We start from the raw sequence: 11,284 nt of genomic DNA, 5'->3' as shown, positions 1-11,284 counted from the left end.
CCTAGTAACAGAGGTAAGGTGGGGGTGTGTGTACCCTAGTAACAGAGGTAATGTGGGGGTGTGTGTACCCTAGTAACAGAGGTAATGTGGGGGAGTGTGTACCCTAGTAACAGAGGTAATGTGGGGGTGTGTGTACCCTAGTAATAGAGGTTATGTGGGTGTGGGTGTACCCTAGTAACAGAGGTAAGGTGGGGGTGTGTGTACCCTAGTAACAGAGGTAAGGTGGGGGTGTGTGTACCCTAGTAACAGAGGTAATGTATGTACCCTAGTAACAGGTAATGTGTGTACACTAGTAACAGAGGTAAGGTGGGGATGTGTGTACCCTAGTAACAGAGGTAAGGTGGGAATGTGTGTACCCTAGTAACAGAGGTAAGGTGGGGGTGTGTGTACCCTAGTAACAGAGGTAAGGTGGAGATGTGTGTAGCCTAGTAACATAGGTAAGGTGGGAGGGTGTACCCTAGTAACAGAGGTAAGGTGGGGGGTGTGCGTACCCTAGTAACAGATGTAATGTGGGGGTGTGTGTACCCTAGTAACAGAGATAATGTGTGTAACCTAGTAACAGAGGTAAGGTGGGGGTGTGTGTACCCTAGTAACAGAGGTAATGTGGGGGTGTGCGTACCCAAGTAACAGAGGTAATGTGGGGGTGTGTGTACCCTAGTAACAGAGGTAATGTGGGGGTGTGTGTACCCTAGTAACAGAGGTAAGGTGGGGGTGTGTGTACCCTAGTAACAGAGGTAAGGTGGGGGTGTGTGTACCCTAGTAACAGAGATAATGTGGGGGGGTGTGTACCCTAGTAACAGAGGTAATGACGTGTGTGTACCCTAGTAACAAAGGTAAGGTGGGGGGGTGTGTGTACCCTAGTAACAGAGGTAATGTGTGTACCCTAGTAACAGGTAATGTGTGTACCCTAGTAACAGAGGTAAGGTGGGGATGTGTGTACCCTAGTAACAGAGGTAAGGTGGGGATGTGTGTACCCTAGTAACAGAGGTAAGGTGGGGGTGTGTGTACCCTAGTAACAGAGGTAATGTGGGGGTGTGTGTACCCTAGTAACAGAGGTAATGTGTGTACCCTGGTAACAGAGGTAATGTGTGTACCCTAGTAACAGAGGTAAGGTGGGGGTGTGTGTACCCTAGTAACAGAGGTAAGGTGGGGGATGTGTGTACCCTAGTAACAGAGGTAAGGTGGGGATGTGTGTACCCTAGTAACAGAGGTAAGGTGGTGGTGTGTGTACCCTAGTAACAGAGGTAAGGTGGGGGTGTGTGTACCCTAGTAACAGAGGTAATGTGGGGGTGTGTGTACCCTAGTAACAGAGGTAATGTGGGGGAGTGTGTACCCTAGTAACAGAGGTAATGTGGGGGTGTGTGTACCCTAGTAATAGAGGTTATGTGGGTGTGTGTGTACCCTAGTAACAGAGGTAAGGTGGGGGTGTGTGTACCCTAGTAACCGAGGTAAGGTGGGGGTGTGTGTACCCTAGTAACAGAGGTAAGGTGGGGGTGTGTGTACCCTAGTAACAGAGGTAAGGTGGGTGTGTGTGTACCCTAGTAACAGAGGTAAGGTGGGGTTGTGTGTACCCTAGTAACAGAGGTAATGTGGGGGTGTGTGTACCCTAGTAACAGAGGTAATGTGTGTACCCTAGTAACAGAGGTAATGTGGGGGTGTGTGTACCCTAGTAACAGAGGTAATGTGGGGGTGTGTGTACCCTAGTAACAGAGGTAAGGTGGGGGTGTGTGTACCCTAGTAACAGAGGTAAGGTGGGGGTGTGTGTACCCTAGTAACAGAGATAATGTGGGGGGGTGTGTACCCTAGTAACAGAGGTAATGACGTGTGTGTACCCTAGTAACAGAGGTAAGGTGGGGGGGTGTGTGTACCCTAGTAACAGAGGTAATGTGTGTACCCTAGTAACAGAGGTAAGGTGGGGATGTGTGTACCCTAGTAACAGAGGTAAGGTGGGGATGTGTGTACCCTAGTAACAGAGGTAAGGTGGGGGTGTGTGTACCCTAGTAACAGAGGTAATGTGGGGGTGTGTGTACCCTAGTAACAGAGGTAATGTATGTACCCTAGTAACAGGTAATGTGTGTACACTAGTAACAGAGGTAAGGTGGGGATGTGTGTACCCTAGTAACAGAGGTAAGGTGGGGATGTGTGTACCCTAGTAACAGAGGTAAGGTGGGGGCGTGTGTACCCTAGTAACAGAGGTAAGGTGGGGATGTGTGTAACCTAGTAACAGAGGTAAGGTGGGAGTGTGTGTACCCTAGTAACAGAGGTAATGGGGTGTGCGTACCCTAGTAACAGAGGTAATGTGGGGGTGTGTGTACCCTAGTAACAGAGGTAATGTGGGGGTGTGTGTACCCTAGTAACAGAGGTAAGGTGGGGGTGTGTGTACCCTAGTAACAGAGGTAAGGTGGGGTTGTGTGTACCCTAGTAACAGAGGTAATGTGGGGGTGTGTGTACCCTAGTAACAGAGGTAATGTGTGTACCCTAGTAACAGAGGTAATGTGTGTACCCTAGTAACAGAGGTAAGGTGGGGGTGTGTGTACCCTAGTAACAGAGGTAATGTGGGGGTGTGTGTACCCTAGTAACAGAGGTAATGTGGGGGTGTGTGTACCCTAGTAACAGAGATAATGTGGGGGTGTGTGTACCCTAGTAACAGAGGTAATGTGTGTACCCTAGTAACAGAGGTAATGTGGGGGAATGTGTACCCTAGTTACAGAGGTAATGACGTGTGTGTACCCTAGTAACAGAGGTAAGGTGGGGGTGTGTGTACCCTTGTAACAGAGGTAATGTGTGTACCCTAGTAACAGAGGTAATGTGGGGGAATGTGTACCCTAGTAACAGAGGTAATGACGTGTGTGTACCCTAGTAACAGAGGTAAGGTGGGGGTGTGTGTACCCTAGTAACAGAGGTAATGTGTGTACCCTAGTAACAGGTAATGTGTGTACCCTAGTAACAGAGGTAAGGTGGGGATGTGTGTACCCTAGTAACAGAGGTAAGGTGGGGGTGTGTGTACCCTAGTAACAGAGGTAATGTGGGGGTGTGTGTACCCTAGTAACAGAGGTAATGTGGGGGTGTGTGTACCCTAGTAACAGAGGTAATGTGTTTACCCTGGTAACAGAGGTAATGTGTGTACCCTAGTAACAGAGGTAAGGTGGGGGTGTGTGTACCCTAGTAACAGAGGTAAGGTGGGGGATGTGTGTACCCTGGTAACAGAGGTAATGTGTGTACCCTAGTAACAGAGGTAAGGTGGGGGTGTGTGTACCCTAGTAACAGAGGTAAGGTGGGGGATGTGTGTACCCGAGTAACAGAGGTAAGTGGGGGCGTGTGTACCCTAGTAACAGAGGTAATGTGGGGGTGTGTGTACCCTAGTAACAGAGGTAAGGTGGGGGCGTGTGTACCCTAGTAACAGAGGTAATGTGGGGGTGTGTGTACCCTAGTAACAGAGGTAAGGTGGGGATGTGTGTACCCTAGTAACAGAGGTAAGGTGGTGGTGTGTGTACCCTAGTAACAGAGGTAAGGTGGGGGTGTGTGTACCCTAGTAACAGAGGTAATGTGGGGGTGTGTGTACCCTAGTAACAGAGGTAATGTGGGGGAGTGTGTACCCTAGTAACAGAGGTAATGTGGGGGTGTGTGTACCCTAGTAATAGAGGTTATGTGGGTGTGTGTGTATCCTAGTAACAGAGGTAAGGTGGGGGTGTGTGTACCCTAGTAACAGAGGTTAGGTGGGGGTGTGTGTACCCTAGTAACAGAGGTAATGTATGTACCCTAGTAACAGGTAATGTGTGTACACTAGTAACAGAGGTAAGGTGGGGATGTGTGTACCCTAGTAACAGAGGTAAGGTGGGGATGTGTGTACCCTAGTAACAGAGGTAAGGTGGGGGTGTGTGTACCCTAGTAACAGAGGTAAGGTGGGGATGTGTGTAGCCTAGTAACATAGGTAAGGTGGGGGGTGTGCGTACCCTAGTAACAGATGTAATGTGGGGGTGTGTGTACCCTAGTAACAGAGGTAATGTGTGTAACCTAGTAACAGAGGTAAGGTGGGGGTGTGTGTACCCTAGTAACAGAGGTAATGTGGGGGTGTGCGTACCCTAGTAACAGAGGTAATGTGGGGGTGTGTGTACCCTAGTAACAGAGGTAATGTGGGGGTGTGTGTACCCTAGTAACAGAGGTAAGGTGGGGGTGTGTGTACCCTAGTAACAGAGGTAAGGTGGGGTTGTGTGTACCCTAGTAACAGAGGTAATGTGGGGGTGTGTGTACCTTAGTAACAGAGGTAATGTGTGTACCCTAGTAACAGAGGTATTGTGTGTACCCTAGTAACAGAGGTAAGGTGGGGGTGTGTGTACCCTAGTAACAGAGTTAATGTGGGGGTGTGTTTACCCTATTAACAGAGGTAAGGTGGGGGTGTGTGTACCCTAGTAACAGAGGTAAGGTGGGGGTGTGTGTATCCTAGTAACAGAGGTAAGGTGGGGGTGTGTGTACCCTAGTAACAGAGGTAATGTGGGGTTGTGTGTAGCCTAGTAACAGAGGTAAGGTGGGGGTGTGTGTACCCTAGTAACAGAGGTAATGTGGGGGTGTGTGTACCCTAGTAACAGAGGTAAGGTGGGTGTGTGTGTAGCCTAGTAACAGAGGTAAGGTGGGGATGTGTGTACCCTAGTAACAGAGGTAAGGTGTGTACCCTAGTAACAGAGGTAAGGTGGGGGTGTGTGTACCCTAGTAACAGAGGTAAGGTGTGTACCCTAGTAACAGAGGTAATGTGTATACCCTAGTAACAGCGGTTATGTGTGTACCCTAGTAACAGAGGTAAGGTGGGGATGTGTGTACCCTAGTTACAGAGGTAAGGTGGGGGTGTGTGTACCCTAGTAACAGAGGTAATGTGGGGGGGTGTGTACCCTAGTAACAGAGGTAATGTGTGTACCCTAGTAACAGAGGTAATGTGGGGGTGTGTGTACCCTAGTAACAGAGGTAAGTTGGGGGTGTGTGTACCTTAGTAACAGAGGTAATGTGGGGGTGTGTGTACCCTAGTAACAGAGGTAATGTGTGTACCCTAGTAACAGAGGTAAGGTGGGGATGTGTGTACCCTAGTAACAGAGGTAAGGTGGGGATGTGTGTGTACCCTAGTAACAGATGTAATGTGGGGTTGTGTGTACCCTAGTAACAGAGATAAGGTGGGGGTGTGTGTACCCTAGTAATAGAGGTAATGTGGGGGTGTGTGTACCCTAGTAACAGAGGTAATGTGGGGGGGGGGGGTGTACCCTAGTAACAGAGGTAAGGTGGGGGTGTGTGTACCCTAGTAACAGAGGTAAGGTGGGGGGTGTGTACCCTAGTAACAGAGGTAAGGTGGGGGCTGTGTGTACCCTAGTAACAGAGGTAAGGTGGGGGGTGTGTGTACCCTAGTAACAGATGTAATGTGGGGATGTGTGTACCCTAGTAATAGAGGTAAGGTGGGGATGTGTGTACCCTAGTAACAGAGGTAATGTGGGGGTGTGTGGACCCTTGTAACAGATGTAATGTATGTGGGGGGGTGTATCCTATTAATATAATTGATGTGGGTATGTGTGTACTCTAGTAATAAAGGTAAATGTGAGATGTGTGTACCCTAGTAGCAGAGGTAAGGTGTGTGTGGGGCGTGGGGGGGTGTACCCTAATAATAGAAGTGATGTGTGAAATGTTGTATCCTAGTAACAGAGATATTGTGTGGAATAAGTGTACCCTAGAAACAGAGGTAATGTGTGAATGTATGTTCTCCATACTTGCCAACTCTCCCGGAATGTCCGGGAGACTACCGCATTTTGAGAGAGTCTCCCGGGCGAGTGTGGCAAAATCCCGGATCTGCCCACTTCAGAATTAGGTCACAAACGCCGCGATTCCTGGTGAATCGCGGCGTTTGGCCCCGTCCCCACTGTCAAATGACGCATTTTGCGTCATGCCATCACAGGGGCGGGTCCAAAATGACGCGGATTTTGGAGGCCCACTCCCCATGACGCCCAGCTCCCTCGCAGGCTCCTGGATACCAACATTGTAAAGTTGGTAAGTATGATGTTCTCTAGTAATAGAGGTAATGTGGGAATGTGTGTACCCAAGTAACACAGGTAATATTGGAATGTGCTGAAATAGCTACAGATATGACTGGAGAAGGACTGAGAGTGCATCCCTGCAACACATTTCAGTAGTGGAGGGCTAAGAATGTAAGATAGTGTATTCCGTATAACTGTGACTATATTGTAGTAACATAGTGTATTCAGTAGATCTGTGACTATATTGTAGTAACATAGTGTATTCAGTAGATCTGTGACTATATTGTAGTAACATAGTGTATTCAGCAGGACTGTGACTGTAATGTAGTAGAGCTATGGGAAGTTATTTATATAGTGACTACATATCCTGCTTTGCAGAGAATATTTAAACATTCACATCATACCACACACACTAGGCCGGCCAGGACTACCTGTAGCTCTCCAGGTGTTGGGAATATTCAAGCCCCAGCATGCTTTGTCAGCTGAGAGGCAGCCAATAGCTGTCAGGGTGTGCCAAGATTTATAGTGTCACAACACCTGGACAGCCACAGGTTGTCCAGGCCCGCTCTAGGGTTAATGTAATCAGAAGCCAATTTGCCTACCAGTATGTCTGTGTGTCAGCGCAAACCTCATTGTTGTGCAAAGTGCTGCTTACATATTCAACTCTCAGAGGGGAGGAGACAGTACCACTTGCTGGGTATATATATATGTACATATATATTTATATATATATATATATATATGTATTTCTATTTACTGAACTGTAGAAAATGAAAAGCGCTTTTCAGTCTAATGTTTAGCTCTTTGTATATATATATATATATATATAGCACAGCTAGCAGAAATCCTCTTCACATCACTTAGCCGTGGATTAATTATTGAATAACTCTGAAATAGACTATCCCTTACGTGCTCCACATTCTTTGCCCATCATTTTATTAGCATTTCATGCAGTTTGGCAGAGTTGTCTCCTACGTTGCTTTGTATAATCTGATACATGGAGAGAGGCCGGCCTTCCAGTGAGAAGGCTTCCGAAATGTAATTGCAACTTGTTCCAATATGAAAAAGCATTTTGTAATGTAGGTAAATATATGTGTAAAAGCCCAGTATAGTAAAGGAAACTAGTTTATTATCAGCAGGGAAGTGATGAGGACAAATATATTAAAATAAATAGAATATTTCTGTTCAATGTATCCTTTACTCATGGACTGCAGATTCAATGGAGCAAAGGATATTTAAGCATCAACTACCTGTGATCCTTCATGATTCTTATTAACACTGTGGGCTGTGGGTGGGAGCGACGATCAAAGGAATTGGTGGTCAGTGGACAGGAACAGGCAGCCAATGGTGAGGCTGCCTGTTGGTGAATGGCCTGAGGCAGCCTGTGTGCTCATATAGGAAGTGCTCACTTCACTGCCTGTCTGAGGAGCGATGCTGCAGAACGGTCACCGTAACTAAAGGTAAGTGAGTGGGCTGCACAGAGAAAACTATAGGGAGGGAGAAAACTATAGGGGGAGGGATGCACAGAGAAAACAATAGGGAGAGAGAAAACTATAGGGGGGGATGCACAGAGAAAACTATAGGGAGGGAAAAAACTATAGGGGGGGGTGCACAGAGAAAACTATAGGGGGGAAGAAAACTATGGGGGGGGGGGTGCACAGAGAAAACTATAGGGAGAGAGAAAACTATAGGGGGGGGGGGTGCACAGAGAAAACTATAGGGAGGGAGAAAACTATAGGGGGGATGCACAGAGAAAACTATAGGGAGAGAGAAAACTATAGGGAGAGAGAAAACTATAGGGGGTGGATGCGCAGAGAAAACTATAGGGAGAGAGAAAACTATAGGGGGGGATGCACAGAGAAAACTATAGGGAGGGAGAAAATTATAGAGAGGGGGGCTGCACAGAGAAAACGAGGGAGGGAGAAAACTAGAGAGGGTGGGCTGCACAGAAAAGAACTATAGTGAGGGGGGGGGGGTGCACAGAGAAAACTGTAGGGAGGGAGGGAGAAAACTATAGAGAGGAGAGGGGGCTCCACAGAGGAAACTGTAGGGAGGGAGGAAATTATAGAGAGGGGGGTGCTGCACAGAGAAAACTGTAGGGAGGGAGGGAAAAAACTATAGGGAGGGGGTGGCTGCATTGAGAAAACTATAGGAAGGGGTCTGCACAGAGAAAACTGTAGGGAGGGAGGGAGAAACTATAGAGAGGGGGGGGGCTTCAAAGAGAAAGCTATAGGGGGAGTGCTGCACAGAGAAAACAGAGGGGAGGGGCTGCTATAATGTGTGAATGAAAGGAGGGGAGGGGTGGCTGCTATAATGTGTGAAGGAGGGTAGGGTGCTGCTATAATGTGTGATTGGTGTATGTTGCTATTATGTGTAGGGAAATGAGGGGGGCTGTCTTTATAGTACATAGATAGGAGGTAGGGTATTAATTTAATGGAGTTTAGGTGGAGACTATTTATTTCATGGGTACTATTTTATTTGCGGGGTGATGGTGGGGCAATTTAATTTATTGGTGGAGCCTATTAAATTAAGATGGTTTGACAGGACCTTTAGTTTAATGCAGGGGTGGTTTGTGGCTATTAATTGAATGTGGGTCAGAGTTTAGGGAGAAGGGCTATTTTTTTAAATGTGAATATTAATTAATGCCGTGGACGGTTGTGGGAAATGGTTATATTAAACCTAAATGCTAATAATTTATTGCTGGGGCTGTTTGGAAGGAGATTAATAGGTTTATTTATTAAATGGGAATACTACCAATTTAATGTTGGGGTTGGTTGGAAGGAAATAGGTCTATTTATTAAATGTTTATTCTATTTATTTAATGTCAGTGCTGGATGGAGGGAAATAGATTTATTTAACAAATGTGAGTACTATTATTTTAATGTTGGGATTGGAGAGAAGCCTAAGTGGGTGCTATTGATTTAATGCCAGGGATGGTTGGAGTTTTCAAGTTTCATATACACATTGTTTTTTCCAAATAGGGCATCTAACATTCCAGGATCCAGACAAGCAGCAACTGATCTAAACAGTGTCGGACTGGGGCATGAAGGGCTCACCAAGGGACTGCAACACTAGGGGCCCACCAGAGGGGGTGTGGTCAGCCATCATAGAGGCGGGACCTGACACTAGAAGGGGAGTGGTCAGTCCACGAAGGACAGCTAGTCACCTTAGTGTACTATATAAAGCATACAGTGTGTGTATAAAGAATACACAGTCTTGACTTGCCCCTTAGATTGGGCAGAACAGTCACCAAAAATCAGGATTGTACCACTGGACCAGGCTTGGCTAACCTGTGGCACTCCAGGTGTTGTGAAACTACAAGCCCCAGCATGCTTTGCCAATATATAGCAGCTTATTGCTGTAAGGGTATGCTGGGACTTGTAGTTTCACAACACCTGGAGTACCACAGGTTAGCCAAGCCTGCACTAGACTCAGAACATTTGACAGACTGTCCTACCTGTTGTCACTTTTACCACCTGTGGCTGCTGGTTTCTTTAGTTGCGGCTTGTCTGGATCCTGGAATGTTGAGGGCCCTATTTGGAAAAAATAATGGGTACATTTAGAAACGCCAACCATCCCTGCCATTAAATCAACATCACCCACATTTAATAATTAGGCCTCTCTCCAGCCTCAACATTAAAGTAATAGTGCTCACATTTGATAAATAGATCTATTTCCCTCCAACCAACCCCAACATTAAATCAATAGTATTCCCATTTAATAAATAAACCTATTACCCTCCCTCCAAACAGCCCCAGCAATAAATTAATAGCATTTACGTTTAATACATCCATTTCTCACGACCATTCCTAGCATTAAATAATTAATATTCACATTTAATAGATAGCCCTCCTTCCCACACTCAGCCCCACATTCAATTATAAATCCAAACCACCTCAGCATTAAAGGTCCCATCACTCCCTCCCTATAGTGTTCTCTGTGCAGCCGCCCTCACTATAGTTTAGCATAGGCAGCCCCCCTCACTATAGTTTAGTATGGTCAGCCCCCCTATAGTTTAGTATAGATAGGCAGCCCCCCTATGCCACATAGTAGTACCCCCAAAACAATGTTATGCCACACAGTAGTGCCCCCAATGTTATGCCACACAGTAGTGCCCCCAAAACAATGTTATGCCACACAGTAGTGCCCCCCAAAACAATGTTATGCCACTCAGTAGTGCCCCCAATGTTATGCCACACAGTAGTGCCCCAAATGTTATGCCACACAGTAGTGCCCCCACTGTTATGCCACACAGTGGTGCCCAATTCACACACACACACACTATATATATATATATATATATATATATAGTGATAGCACAAACAATATAAACAAATGGTTAAAGAGTCTACTTACCCATGTGATTGCTGCAGCCTCTCTGCTCCTTCTCCCTTTAGCGGCGGCGGGAACATCAGCTGACAGGGGGAGGGAGTGGGTCACATGATTGCAGCTGCGATCGCAATTGAGCAGCGGGGAAGCCGGAGAGGACCCTGGTGAGGACAACCGGCCTCAGGTAAGCTCCGCCCATGTGCAAAAGGGGGTGTGGCCGTAAAGTAGCCGGGCCTACCGGTGATTTCACCGGTAGCCCGCTGGGCCAGTCCGACGCTGGAGCTAAAGACACCAGCAGCTGCAGGTGGTGACATTGACAAGAACAGGTAGGAGAGAGCAGGACAGTCTGCCAACTGTCCTGAATCTGGTGGGACAGTCCCGAGTTTGGGTTACTGTCTTGCTTAGGCAGGATTTGGTCCGACTACAAGACAGTTGGGAGGTATGTCCCGCTTCTCACTGTACTACGCTTGGAGGCAGAGCTGCATACACCTGACAATAGTGCTCACAGTATGGCCTGTATATTTGTCTTAAAATGTATCTAAAGTGATAACATCCCTGGTTTAAGTGACCCAGCCCCCCAGAGCCCTATTCCAGCTCTGGTGATACTTGATTCCATTTCCTGCCTTCTACCTTGCACTAGTCCCATAATAGTTAAACTTATTAAACAAAGTCAGATATGAGAGGTATAAACCAGTCGCAAGTCATCCAAGATTCATGTATTATTATAACACAGGACTGGCAGCCACTGATCCACTGTGATCCACTGTGTTTTGTCATCACATCTAGGTTTTCCTAAATGTTACTACCACCAACTTCCAGTAGTTCTAAATCCCGCCTCCTTTTGTGTTGGCCCCACCTACAGTTGATTTGGTCCCACCCACACGAGGCCACTTCAGGAATTTTTTTCTAGGGCCAACTTAAGTTCCCAATCCGTCCCTGCATGAGGT

The sequence above is a fragment of the Mixophyes fleayi genome, chromosome 4 (assembly GCF_038048845.1).
Source record: "Mixophyes fleayi isolate aMixFle1 chromosome 4, aMixFle1.hap1, whole genome shotgun sequence".
Taxonomy (NCBI): Eukaryota; Metazoa; Chordata; class Amphibia; order Anura; family Limnodynastidae; genus Mixophyes; species Mixophyes fleayi.
This window is presented reverse-complemented; position numbering follows the sequence as displayed.